Consider the following 12,579-nt stretch of genomic DNA (forward strand, 5'->3'; position numbering starts at 1 on the left):
AAAGAAACATTTTTGAAATTATGTTTACACACTTTTAAACCCAGCACTCAGCAGGCAGAGGCAGGTGGATCTCTGAGTTGATGGACCACATGGACAAACCCTGTTTTGAAAAAACAGAAACAAAACCCAATTTCTTTGAGAATTTCATGCATGAGTACATTATTTGCATAATTTCCTCCCCCTGCTCTTGCTCCTCCCCTGCTTCTCCCTTCCCTCCCAAGTTCATGACCTCCTCTGTAATTGTTATTGTTACATTTTGACATTTACACTATTGCAGAATATGTCAAGTGAAATTACCATAAACTGAGATTAAATACTAATCCATTATAGGCATATACATCCTTTGTGGTAGTTGAGATGTTATGATACTTAGTCCCTTTATACTCCTCATGACTTTCCCTTTTCTTTTGAGACAGGCTCTCAGGTGTAGACCAGGCTGGTCTTGAACTCGGACATCTGCTTGGCTCTTCCTCCCCAGGAATAAGGGCACATGCTCACTGCTACATTTATTTGAATAATTTTTTGTTCTGTTTTTGAGCAGGGTAATTCCTTGGGAAAATAAAGCAAGAGGATTATAAGGTAAAGTCCAACCTGGATAGCTTAAGAGACTCCTAAAACCATAATTAAACAACCAAAGAATTGTCACAATTGAAATCTTTCCAACTATCCCACTAGTGTCCTTTTTAAAAAAGTTATTATTTTGTTACTGTTTTTGTTTCTTGGAAACAAGATTTCTCTGTATAGTCCTGGTTGGCCTGGAACTGACTCTGTAGACCAGACTGTCCTTGAATTTATAGATCTGCCTGCCTCTGCCTCCTGAGTGCTGGGATTAAAGGCGTGCACCACTATGCCTAGCTGCACGGGTGTCTTTTAATGCTGTTTGTGGACTTAAACTTTCTCTGTCGCCTCATGGCGTGCACTGAGTCCCATCCATGGCATAGACTTCATATTTCTGAGCATCAGCTCTTTTTGGACTCTGGAGTCCCTACACTGATCTCCGCAAGGGCACCTCTGGTGACTCCTGCTGAGCTGCTAAAGCTTATCATTGGAGTCTAGACTAACAATTGTATTTTCTTTTCACTAGTTATAAACAAAATTGGAGCTGGGCAGTGTGGCGCACTCCTCTAATCCCAGTACTTGGGAGGCAGAGGCAGGCAGATTTCTGAGTTCGAGGCCAGCCTGGTCTACAGAGTGAGTTTCAGGACAGCCAGGACTTACAGAGAAACTCTGTCTCGACAAAACCAAACAAAACAAAACAACCCTAAAAAACAAAATTGGAGGCAGGAGAGATGGTTCAGTGGTTAAGAACCCTGACTGCTCTTCCATGAGACCTGGGTTCAATTCCCAGCAACTGCACATCAGCTCACAAGCATTTGTAACTAACTCCAGCCCCAGGGATCCAACACCTGGTCTGTGGGCACAGCATGCATGTATGCAGACATATATGCACGAAAAAACACCCATACATATAACATGAATAAACATTTAAAAAAATAGAACTGGGGAGATGGCTCAGTAAAGTGCTTGTCATGCAATCTCTGGAGCTGGAGTTTAAACCCCAGAATCTGGGTAAAAAAGCCGGTTGCAGGGGCTGGGGGGTGACTCTGGTTAAGAGCGATGCAACCACTTTCGGAGGATCCAGCACTCACGATAGGGTGGCCCACACCCACCATAACTTTGGCTCCAGGAGCATCTGATGCTTTGAGCCTCCATGGCAATCCTTCCTGTACACATTCACATACAGCCCTATACACGTACCCATAATTAAAGAATAAAATAAAAGCTGGTTGCACTTGTAACCCCAGCACCGAGGAAACACAGAATCCTGGTCTCCCTGGCTGCCTAGCCTCCTATGTATAGTAAGCCAGTGAGACATTGTCTCACAAAACCTGGTGGAGCAGGCATGGTGGCATGCTTTTAATCCCAGCATCCAGGAGGCAGAGGCAGGTGGATCACTGTAAGTTTAAGGCCAACCTGGTTGCCATAGTTAGTTCATAGATGAATACTCTAAATCTTTGTTAAAAATGAAAACTAGTATCTCATCTTTGGAGGCAAGAGATGCTTGAGGCAGACTCACTGTAGCTTAGTCCTGCTCTCAAAGTCGAACTCCTGCTGCCTTGGCCGCCCCAGTTCCTGGGGGAGAGGAGGGGGAGGAGAGCGTGTTTAGCACACAATTCAGACTTCTACCTTCCAACTGGAAAGGGGCCTGCCAAACAAGACACACGTGTCTGATAAAGATTAAGCTCAGTTGTGGTAGCATAGGCAGACTGGGGCAGGAGAGATGGCTCAGCGGTTAAGAGCACCAACTACTCTTCCAGAGGTCCTGAGTTCAATTCCCAGCACCCACATGGTGGCTCACAACCATCTGTAATGGGATCCGAAACCCTCTTCTGGTGTGTCTGAAAACAGCAACAGTGTACTCATATATATAAAACAAACAAACAAACAAATCTTAAAAAAAAAGAATTGGCAGACTGTCAGGCTCTCACCGATTCTAGCCAAGTAACTACCAAGGGTGGGGCTTTGATCACTGAAGAACGAAGACCAAGCCCAGCTTCCTTGCTTGTGTCACAGGAGTTCTTGCAGACCAGGCTGCACAATGTGACCTCAGCGCTGGAGCACAGTGTGCGCTCATGTTGTGTTGTATGATCCAAGCAGATACATGAAGAGCTGAGCAGTAGAACCAGCGACTGCCTGGATTGCAGACTGAAGGAAAAGAACATTCACCGTGTCACTGATTCGTGGTTCAGTAGAAAGCTGGATCAAACTATTATAAAGCAGGATTTAAGGAGAAATGGCCCTGTCATCCAATGACCTAAAATATCTTTACATTTTAATAATTCATATTTAATCAAAAGAAGAGTCATGCATGTGTGTGTGTTCTTTTGAGGTCATCTCAACAGTGGCCTGGAACACCATGTAGAAAACCAGGCTGGTCTTGAGCTCACGCAGCTCTGCCTGTCTGGGACTGAAGGTGTGCCCTGCCTCATTAGCCCTTCCCTTGATGTTGCTGGGACACACACCGCTCCTCCCTTCCTGGCTGGGTCTTCCTGTCACCCACCACGTCCCTTTGCGAGGCCCCTGATTGCCTCCATTTTTTTCTGCTTCCGGGAGCCTGTGATTCTTTTTCTTGGTTTATTTTTTGTATGTCTGTGAAGCATTAACTTCTTGAGAAAGGATGTGTAGGCGGCAGAACGGTCCAGTTCTCATTCTTGCAGGAACACTCACTGCCGTGTCACATTTCCCTGACTGTTGGTCAGGTTCAGGGGAGTGCAGTCAGAAGTTAATATCTATCAGAGTCTGTAGATGCAGTCTCGTTTTGCTAGTATCCAGCCTTGCCAGTAGCCTGATGTCATTTTGACTCAGTTTTCACGTGGCCTATTTTCTTTGGGATGCCTTTGGAGTTTTTGTTTGCTGTGGCCGTGTTCTGAGGACTCACGCTGCTGGCATGTGATGGGTTAATTCAATCAGAACTGATATTCTCGGTTCTGGAAATGTTTCTTACAGTTTTCTTCAGCACCCCTCACCCCCAGGAAATAGCGTCACTCCTGTGTTTTACTTCTGGGGCACCCCCTGGTTTCTCTTACTATTTCTCCCTTGTTTTCTGTCCCCCCCCCCCAAAGACAGGGTTTCTCTGTATAGCCCTGGCTGTCTTGGAACTCACTCTATAGACCAGGCTGGCCTCGAACTCAGAAATCCACCTGTCTCTGCCTCCCAGAGTGCTGGGATTACAGGCATGCGCCACCACCGCCCGGCTTGTTTTCTGTTTTTGAGGGGAGATTTTAATGAGGCATCTTTAAAGTCAGCTTCTGCTGTCACAGTTTTATTTCTGAGACTTGACGCAACTCTCTCTGGTGGTCTTCTCCCTCCTTCCCTTTGCCCCCATCTCTCCCTCCCCTTGTTTCTGTAATATCCTCTTCTCTGCAATGTCCTCTTTTCTTATCTCTTCATGCTTTAATGGTAAGATGGAGCCTCTGCCTCCCATCTCTCAAGGCCCTCTCTGCCTGTGTACGTCAAATTTCCTTGCCTCTTTCTTGATGTTTGCCTTTCATTTTTAAAGTGAGGCCCAGTGAGATGGTTGTGTGTGTGTGTGTGTCTCTCTGTCTATCTGTGTCTGTGTGTCTATGTGTGTTTTCCAGTCATAAGCTGCTGTGCCTGACTGAATCTATATTAATATGGATTCTCAATTTTCAAAAACGCAAGGTTTCACTCTTAAGTCACATATTATACAAATGATCCCCTTTGAGGTCTAGGTGAGGAGAGGGCAGGCCGTAGCCTCCCAGGGAGCCTGAGCCTTGTTTGATTCAGCCAGGTGCTGTTCACATTCCCTGGAGGGTTGCAGGGGACCTTCTCTGGAGCCCTTTGGAGTAGCATTTCCTGGTTCTTTTGGTTACCTAGAGAACTGTTCCTCACGCCCCATTCTTTCCATGATGACTACTGTTCAACCTACACAATCTCTAGCTTTCATTGGGTTGGGGACTGGGAAAACACTGAAGGGTGACCTGGGGAAGGAAGTAGTCCATCTCCACACTTGACGTTACCTGGTTGCTTCATACACTGCTACCTCCACAGAGTGTAAGAGCATTGTGTGTAGCTGCCATATCTTGTGTTTAGGATCTGTTTCCTAAAAGCCAAGGGCCCTGTGGTTTATGTCAACACCTTTGCAATGAGAAGCAGGTTTGCTCCTCTCTCCACGTTTCCTCTTGCTTCCTGTTTTTTGCTTCTGTATGTCTGTTCTAGTTATCTATTTTGTGATAAGTCATCCAAAATTTAATGACTTAAAAATTTCATGGTTATTTAATCATTGTCTTAGAGTTCTGATGGTCCTGGGGCTAGCTAAATTCCCTCTCTTGGGTGTGCTCATGTGTCTGTGATCACCGTGGCCGAGAGCACAGTCAACTCAGAGGCTTTCTAACTTACAGATCTGATGGTTGATACTGGCACTGAACTGGAATCTTAAATTAGTGTTGTCAGCTGGAACGTTTATGCGTTCTTGGTGTGGGCTCTGTGTGGCCTCATTGCATGGTGTCCAGGAATGTCCTCATTCCAAGAGGGAATATAGTAAGACAACAAACTGAAGGGGATTGGCTGACTGACTGACTTTGGAAATCACATAGCCTTCCCTCTGTTGTATACTGGCTGAGAGTCAAAAGGTCTACTCAGGTGCACGTAGACGGGAGATAGAGCCTCCTCAGTGAGAGGAGCATCCGTGTGATGTAAGGGAATACAAGGTGCGATATATATGGTCATATATGGAAAATGACCTGTCACCATCCAGTCTCTGACCCCGTCACATCCCTGCCACATGCAAACTATGTTCAATTCTTTCTCAAAGTCATGGCCTGACTGGCATCCGTTTAAAATCCAGGGTCTCCTCCAAGTACAGATGAGGATCTCTGGTGTGTCTCTTAGGTAATACTCTTTACTTCCTGTGAGTTCTCTGTGGCTTCTGACTTCAGCTTTTGGGAATTCACTTATTTGTGATTTAAGTATACATATGTGTGCATGTGTGAGGAGTGGGTGCCCATGGCCAACCCTGTCACCCCTCACCTGTCCACCTCATTTGAGATGCTCTATTCCCATTGCTGTGTAAGCTACACTGAGTGGCCCAGCAGTTTCTGGGCACTTGGGTGGTCAGGCTGTGGGCAAGTGGTCTGTCTACTATCTCCAGGCCAACATTTAGGACTTTAGTTCCTTCTTATTCTTTTTTGTTCTTATTCTTATTATTATTCTACTGTGCACATCAGCGACTAGCTCTCTTCCTGCGATTCTTAGGCACAGAAGTCTACAGGTCCAAAGCTTGCTTTTGTCTTTGTACTGTTTTTGTTCCTTGCAGTTCAGAACAAACAATAACAAAAAGTCATCTGTACATATCATGTGTTTCAGCTGTAATTCAGCCTATCAGTTAAAATGCATTTAGGCTTTCTTTGTGGTGCCCTTTTCTAGTTTGGATTGGAGTTGTCTTTAAAAATGTGTTTTTAAAAAGGTAAGATAGCATCTCATGTAGTTCAGGCTGGCTCTTGTTATATAGCAGAGGCTAGCCTTGAACTCACAGTCCTTCTGCCTCTTTGAAAGTACTGGGAAAATACAGGCAAGCAACACCTTGCCAGGTTCGTTGGCTTTACTTTTTCCATAAGAGGCTTGGGTTTTGTCTGTTTCAAGCATCTTCTGGAAACTTCCTGAGGTTTGGCAAGTGACCTCACAGATTTGGGCTTAATCTTTAGATCCTGTTTTCTGGAAATGCCCTGAGCTTTATTTGTGCCCAGAGCTCACTTCCTAATTTTGTCACCATTAATCCTCTAAGAAACTTTACAAGGGGAAATAACTATTCAGAACTTAGAATGTTTATATATAACATTTTAACTCCTCCTTCACCTCTTACATGTTATCACACTGAGAATCATATGGTAATTTGGATATTGTGTCTTGAAATTTCTTTGGATCATCGACTTTGTGTGTTTCCTTAATCCGTGCTATTGCATGGGACAGTATTTCACTATTATGTCATAATGTTACATATGTAATTGTTACTGCCACTGAATATAGAATTGTAGCTTTAAATGTTTTAGACTCATTAATGTTATGTATATAAAAGTGTTTTATCTGCATGTATATGTGTGCATCATGTGTGTGCCCAGTGCCTATGGAGGTCAGATGAGGTCGCTGGATCCCCTGCAGTTGGAGTTACAGATTGCTGTGAACCACCATGCTGGTGCTGGGAACTGAGCCCTGGTCCTCTGCAAGAGCAACAAGTGCTCTTAACCACTGAGCTGCTACCCACAGTCCCATTATCTCTTAGCTTTTGACAACACTTTCCTTTAAACCCTCAATACAGCCTCCTCCAGTGCTAATTCTGGAATAAATTACTTCAGAAGTTGGGGGTTTAAAATAGTAACAATTTGCTATGTCAAATGACTTTTGGGATTACCAGGGGCAGCCAGGTACCAAGGGGCATGCTTCTTGGTCAGTCTTTCAGTGAGTATAGACACCTGGTGCCTGGAGCTAGCCTTGTCTTTCATGTTCACACCTAGTGCTGGCTGCTGACCATTGGGTGCAAAATTTATACATGTTCTTAACATGAGGTGTGTTCTCCTGTAGTGTGGTAGCTAAGTTCCAGAACAAGGTGATGTGGGTTATGGTGGTACGTGCTTGCAATTCCAGCCATGGGAGGATGAGGCAGGAGCAGCAGAAGCTCAAGGCCAGCCTTAGCTGCATATAGAGTCTGAGGCTACAATAAACCTGATCTTAAAAATATCAACAATGAAACAAAACCAACAAAAACGCAAGATGAAAGGTAAGCACGAATCCTCACTGGCTTTGTTTTAGGAGGCGGCAAACCGTTGCTTCTGACGCAGTCAGAATAGGTGTAGACATGTGGAGGCTGTCAAGAGTTCACTCGGGAACAAGGGGATTGAAGTCTATGCTAGTCAGTGGGAGAAATGGAGACTCAAGGCGCTGGGAGATGGCTCAGTGGGTAAGGCTCTTCTTGCTATACAAGTGTGAGGATCTGAATTAGGATCTCCAGAACAGGTGCAGAGCTGGACACAGCTGTGCACATCTGTAACTCGTGCTTCCTGTGAGATGGGAAGAAGCCTGAAGGCAGCCAGGCTGGGTCATGTGATGTCAACAAGAGAACGGCTCTCAAACACTTTGCAAAGAGAGGACGGGTCCCTGAGGTGGTCCTCTGACTGTCCGTGCTCACTGTGGCACACACAGGCCTGCAGGGCCCTATCTAAGGATTAGATAAAGAGTCTGTGTGGGGTGGGACACGGGCGGCTGCCATGTCTGGAATGTATAGTATTTCACCAAGTAGGGGTTTTATTTTATTTCACTTTTTAAAGGTTTATGTTTTGTGTGCATGAGTGTTTTGCCTGTGTGAATGTATTTGGCACAAGTATGCCTGATTTCTACAGAGGTCAGAAGAGGCAAGAGCAACGGGTGCTCTTAACTGCTGAGCCATTTCTCCAGATCCCAAGGAGAAGTTTTAAAAAACTCATGATCCTCACCATCCTTATTACATTAAAACTAAGAAATGGGGCTTGGAATGTAGCCTGGTGGGCGGAGTGTCTGCCCAGCATGCCCTTGATCTCCAGCACTGTACAAAAGTTTTAAAAAACAATTATAAATTCTTCTCATAAAATGTGTCTTGATCATGTTTCCCCCCTCAACTATGCTGCAGGATCCTCCCCTACCCTACTGTGCATGCACCCTCAAGTTTTCTCTCTTGAAAACATCCCCCAAATCCTAAATCAAAACAAGCAAAAACTCAATAAGACAAAAAATGTCAAAATCAAACAGAAAGCATCTTCCTTTGAAGAACCATGCAGTTTCTATTATGCTGGCCAGAACTCCTGGGCCTGGGGCCTGCCCTGCAGGGAGGTTGATGCCGCCAGTGACACTCCACAGGAGAAAGCTGACTTCTCCTTTGCCAGTGGGTGTCCATTGGAGATAAGTTCCTGAGAAGAGGGTGGAACTCGGTGTCTATTCCCCCTTCTCAGTGCTGGCTCAGTGGGTAAGGCTCTTCTTGCTATACAAGTGTGAGGATCTGATTTAGGATCTCCAGAACAGGTGCAGAGCTGGACACATGTCCATAAGCTAGAACCTGTGCAGGTCTGTGTGTGCTGTCCCACTGTGTGTCCATGTGTGCACATGGGCATCATTTCTCTTGTGTCTGGAAGATGCTATTTCATGTGGAGTCATCCTTCACCTCTGCCTCTCACTGCATCTCACCTTCTGCCTCTTCTGCATAGATCCTTGGGCTTTGAGTCAGGGTTTGATGAAGACAGTTCACATAGGACTGGGTTCTCCAAAGTCTCTCACTCTGCACATTATTTAATTCATTTTTAAAGTGGCAAATATTAACTTTTGTCTTTAACCCCTTGTGAATTGTTTATGGTTTATCAAAAAAAATTTCAACTTGTCATATTAGAATTTAATATAAAGTTTATGCTAATTAAACTTAAAAATAAATATTTAAAATACGATAAACAGCTTGGTCACAGGAGACACCATGTGAGGCCAGTTTGGTCATCTGATAATTGCTCTCTTAAGTGGAAACCTACATCTCAGGCTCCAGGAACCAGAAAATCTTTTGGGTGGAAGAGTGCCTACTATCTCCCTCTATCTGTGGTCTGGAACCCATATTGCACAGCCTTTGAGAGGCTGAATTATGACACATATGAGAAAGGAGTGTGCAGAGCAGATCTGAAGCAGCCTAGGCAAAGGTTTTGACACTGAAACCACAGAAAGTAAGATAGTGACTTTGAATCTCACTGTTGTGTGTCTCCCCACAGAATGGGGATAAATATCCAATCCCCTGAATCATTACACCAACCAAATAAATCACTCCAATCAAGCTTGGGAAGCGAGGATAACTAAAAGGCGGTGCGTTTCCAAGAAGCACCTTGGCATAGTGACAACTCACAAAGACCGTCGTTTTTTTTTTTTTTTTTTAAGTTTAAAATGACATGTTTGTCTATCTGTCTGTTGTCTCTGTCTCTGGATGAATCATGAAATTCAGAGAATGTTGTTGTTGAAGTCAATTTTCTTCTTTCAACACGTGGGTCCTATATATCAAGCTCTACATCAGAGCTGGCACCTATACCTACTGAGCCACCCAGCCTATTCAGGAACACAGCTTTCTGACCAACTTGTCGGCAACTCAGCTAAAGAGGCTTCTCTTTCCAACAGTTGTTCAGCATGTCCCATAGCTTTGGTCAGAGACCTCATGAACCTTGTAACATTCAGGAGCTCCTGAACTTTGCAGATTTCCTTTACTTCTGAGCCTTTTATGTTTCATTTACTTCCTGAGTCTTATGAGCTTTCTTCCTCTCCCCAGGAGAGAGTATTTTAGTCTGGAGGAACTAGATCACAGAATAAGACAAAAGGAAACAAAACAAAACAAAATCAACATTCTCCAGAAAATTTGATGGTGGAGAGAATCCCTCACTATAGCTTTCAAAATGTTCAGGAACTGATTCAAACGACTTGTTATAAAAAGAAGATTCTGGAAGATTTTTCCCAACAACAAAAAACCCAGGATAGCAAAAACTATTCTTCATAACAAAAAATCTTCTGGGGGAATCACCATCCCTGATCTCAAGCCCTACTACAGAGCAATAGTGATTTTTCCCATTCTCAAGAAAAAGGCAATTAATGGAAATCAGTTGTGAGGTAGCTTGGTTACTAGAATTGCTAGACAAAACTGAAACAGTTCTTAAAACTGTGTCCTATGAGGTACGAATAGTGGGTAGATCCTCTCAGCGGAACAGTGGTTCTGAGAACCAAGAGCAGAGTTTAGAGTGAAGAGAACAGCATCTGGAACGAGGTTTCTCCGGGAGGGTCGGGTGTGAGATGGAGATGACAAAGGAGCCAACGAACAAGGAGAAAGTGTCACGCTGATAAAAACAGGGAGAAATGAATTAGGAAGTGACGAACTGCAGCTGTGTGGTCCGTGGGACAGAGTAAAATGTCTGACAACCACTTTGCTAAATCCCTGAAGAGAACAAAGCGTGGGATGCTTTTAGAACAAATAATGACGGAAACGCCCCAAATTTATTTTCTGTTTCACTGCCTGCGTTAGTTATTTACGTATTTTAGTACCACCTTTTAAACCTTTCCTGTCTGTTTTTCAGGGAATGCCTCAGGATTTCCTTCCACACCTTCCACAGTGTGCTTAGGGTTAATGGTTTTCCCACTTAATTGGTAAAGCGTTACCACTGCGTAGCGCCCTTTGCTTCCTTTTATTTTCATCTTATGTTTATGAATGTTTGCATACACGCATGTCTGTGCACCACGTGTGCGCCTGGTGCCAAGGAGGCCAGAGGAGGGCATTGGATCCCTTGGAATCGGAGGTAAAGATGGCTGCGCGCTGTCATGTGGGTGGTGCTGGGAATTGCTCGATCCTGGGTCATCTGGAAGAGAACCCACTGCTCCTAACCACTGAGCCATCTCCTCTCTATCCTACTCACATACCCATAACCCCACCAGGCAACATGCTGACTTCTGCTTTCTACTGTTAACATACACTCTAACTGTTCTGAGAGAGAGCTCGACGCAGTGCCCAGGCGCTGCTTCCTCTTCTGCTGCTCTTTGTCCCTGTGACTGTGTCGTCTTTTGGTATCATTTTCCTTCAGCTTCAAGAAAGTTCCTTTAGCACTTTTTATAAAACAGGTGTGAGGGCAAACATTCTCATTTACCTTTCATCTAAGAATGCCTTGGACCTGGTATGATAAGGCATGCCTGTAATCTCAGCACTCTTGAGGCGGAGGCAGGAGGATAACAAGTTTGAGGGCAGCCTGAACTACATAACAAGGGAAGTGGGGAGTATGGGAAGGAGGGACTGAGGGAGAATATTTCTGTACCTGAATTATTTTTTTTCCTCTGGAAGTAGAATTCTGAGTTATTTTTTCAGTCACTTAAAGCAAGATTGGCACTTACTAAGAAAATGTTTTGGTATAGATTGACACACAGCTCTTTAAATGCTCTAAAGATGTCATTTCAGTCGCTTTCTACTTTCTTCACTTCAAGGTAGAAGATCACAGTCATTTAAGTAGTTCCTACCATACCTATAATCATTTGTCATATAGCTCTTCTATATGTAACTGGCAGTTTCTCCCTCTTTCCCTCTCCCTCTCCCTTTCCCTCTCTCTCTGATTATTCAAGACAGAATTTCTTTGTGCAGCTTTGGCTGTCCTGGAACTTGCTCTGTAGACCAGGCTGGCCTCAAACTCATAGAAATCCACCTGCCTCTGTCTCCCAAGAGCTGAGATTAAAGGAGTGAGCCACCTCTGCCCAGTCCAAGGTTTATTTACTTAGTCTTTGGTTTCAATAATATACTTCTTTCCTGGCTTTATTAAGTTTTCCTGTCAGGATATACACATGCACATGCACCAATAAATAAATGTAAAAAACAGAGTTGAAAAAGTTAAGCAATAACACACTATTTAATAAAACCAGAGCGACCACATCAAAATTAGGCAAATTAATAGCCATGAAGCTGTGTTACAGGGGTAGAGAGATGTGACAGTGAAGAAAAAGCCAGTCCAGAAAAAGTTGCAGCAATTCTAGGTGCATATGTATCTACAAAGAAGGACTCAAAACACACAAAGGGGAAAAGTAATCCCAGATACAGAGAGACAGAGAGACAGAGACAGACAGATCCACAATAGCATTTGGAAGCTACCCGTGTCCTTCCTGCTGTCAGGCCTGGTAGGCAGAGGTCAACAAGGATGTAGCCAGTCTGAGCAGCACTGGAAAGATGATCTAATTAGTACTGCAGCACAGGCCTCTCAGACTGGCACAGGCCTCTCAGACTGCCACAGGCCACTCAGACTGCCACAGGTCACTCAGACTGCCACGGGCCACTCAGACTGCCACGGGCCACTCAGACTGCCACAGGCCACTCAGACTGCCACAGGCCACTCAGACTGCCACAGGCCTCTCAGACTGTCACGGGCCACTCAGACTGCCACGGGTCTCTCAGACTGCCACAGGCCTCTCAGACTGCCACGGGCCTCTCAGACTGCCACGGGCCTCTCAGACTGCCACGGGCCTCTCAGACTGCCACGGGCCTCTCAG

The sequence above is a fragment of the Apodemus sylvaticus genome, chromosome 10 (genome assembly GCF_947179515.1).
Source record: "Apodemus sylvaticus chromosome 10, mApoSyl1.1, whole genome shotgun sequence".
In the NCBI taxonomy this organism is placed as follows: Eukaryota; Metazoa; Chordata; class Mammalia; order Rodentia; family Muridae; genus Apodemus; species Apodemus sylvaticus.